This window comes from Schistocerca americana, chromosome 2 (assembly GCF_021461395.2).
Source record: "Schistocerca americana isolate TAMUIC-IGC-003095 chromosome 2, iqSchAmer2.1, whole genome shotgun sequence".
Classification (NCBI taxonomy): domain Eukaryota; kingdom Metazoa; phylum Arthropoda; class Insecta; order Orthoptera; family Acrididae; genus Schistocerca; species Schistocerca americana.
In genome coordinates, this window is record NC_060120.1 from 178,801,519 (window position 1) to 178,803,664 (window position 2,146).

At 42.7% G+C, this 2,146-nt stretch overlaps 1 non-coding gene across 1 annotated transcript; it reads left to right on the plus strand.

Annotated features, from left to right (window-relative positions):
• Positions 1 to 1,742: 1,742 nt before the first annotated feature.
• On the plus strand, positions 1,743 to 1,815 carry Trnat-ugu. Its single transcript has one exon. It is a non-coding gene; the product is annotated as a tRNA-Thr (tRNA).
• The last annotated feature ends 331 nt before the right edge of the window (positions 1,816 to 2,146 follow it).

Below are 2,146 nucleotides of genomic sequence, written 5' to 3' on the forward strand. Positions count from 1 at the left end.
CTTAAATGTTGACATGTAATAGTTCTGTAACCTTTGTACACATATTGCCAAACGATAAGCAAATAAATATTGAGAAGGAAAGAGATTAATACATGTGCTTTATAAACCTGGAAAACGCATGTGACAATGTGACTTAGCATAAGATGGCAACTACAGTGAGCCGGCCGCTGTGGCCGAGCGGTTTAGGCGCTGCAGTCCGGAACCGCGCTGCTGCTGCTGTCACAGGTTCGAATCCTGCCTCGGGCAGGAATGTGTGTGATGTCCTTAGTTAGGTTTAAGTAGGTCTAAGTCTAGAGGACTGATGACCTCAAATGGTAAGTCCCATAGTGCTCAGAGCCATTTGAACAACAACAGTGAGTGAAAAGAGCCTGGATTGGAAAAGCAGGAGACTTACAGATTCATTATATTTGATCAAAATGCAGATGTGAGGGCGAACTGGGGAAGTACCAGCTGAAATAAATTAGAAAAAAGAGTAAGACAAGCCTGTTACTTGTCTCCTATCCTTTTCAAAATGTATTTAGAGAATACATCTGAGCACTGTGCACTAGATTGCAAGGGAGTAAGAAGAACTGGAGGGAGAAAATTATGATGGTTGGAGTTCGCAGACGATATGGTCTTACTAGCAACGAACGAAGCTAAAGGTAAGAGCTATTAAATGAAAGTCGATACAAAGAAAACAAAGTTATTGGCACTAGGGAAAAATAAAATAGTAAACATAATCCTGAACAGAGAAACTTTAGAACATGTGCAGAGCTCCAAATGCATAGGAAATGAAATTGTAAGCATCAGAAATAAAAGTAAAAGGTGGAACAGCAATGCCAAAAGAGGCATTTTATTTGAAAGGGGTCTTCTTGGAGCAATATGGAGAAAGAGTTGAGGAAAAGATAGTTTACAGCATTCTGAACAGCGCATCCTCTCTATGGTGCTGAAACACGGACAATAAGAAAGAAAGGTGGAACAAAGATGCAGGGGTTTGAGATGAGGAAGTAGCAGAGGGTGGAAAAAATAAGTTGGATGGATAAGGTGAAAGACAAGGAGGTATTAGAACTGCGGGAGAGGAAAGGCAATTATTGAATGTTTTAAAAAGTGGACAGGACATATATTATGATGGACGGATGGGTTTTCAGAAACAGTCATAGAAGAATATTAGGACAGGAAGAGGAGGCGAGAAGAAAGACGGTTCAGATACTGGACAATATGGTTCAAACGGCTCTGAGCACTATGGGACTTAACAGCTGTGGTCATCAGTCCCCCAGAACTTAGAACTACTTAAACGTAACTAACCTAAGGACATCACACACATCCATGCCCAAGGCAGGATTCGAACCTGCGACCGTAGCAGTCGCACGGTTCCGGACTGCGCGCCTAGAACCACGAGACCACCGCGGCCGGCTGGACAATATGACAGACGGCAGTAGACACATACATACACACACACACACAGCAGCGTTAAGGACGAAGCGATGGGACCCTTTTTTTTTTTAATTACAACACAGCTGCATCGTTCACAACGATCGGAATGGAGAACATAAACTTATACGTTCCTAACTGAAAGTGCAACTCCGTGATATTAGCAACGCCACGCCGATGAGACAATGAAATGTGCGGAACAAAGACCGTAAGCAGGCAGCCATGTCGATGCCGTTACTGGAGACAAGCAGCGATACAAGATAATAATAGACCAAGGTTACGCCAACTTATCGGTGTATCTCTCCGACAGCCAAGTCAGCAGAGCTCTGTCCGCCTCCTTAGCTCAGGGGCTAGAGCACTGGTCTTGTAAACCAGGGGTCGTGAGTTCGATTCTCACAGGGGGCAAAAATTTTAAATGGAACGACGATTTCTCATACGTTCCAAATTGAAAGAGCCATCGTTATCTACGCTAAACAAGATACATCAAAAAGTAATTAAAGAAAGTAGAAGCTACTGTTGTCTGAGTTAATAGATGTGAAATGTTCATATTGTTAATATATTTGTTGACCAAAGCTCGCTACGGAAGAGGGCTACTATATCTATTCCATCTATGCCAAAGGTAGGTTCTAATATTGTGTGCAAATTGTAATGGTACTACACTACATTGAAACAACAGTAGGCTACGAACCCTAGACAACGAGAAGGGCCGTGCTCAAATAAGGTTTTTAGACGTCCC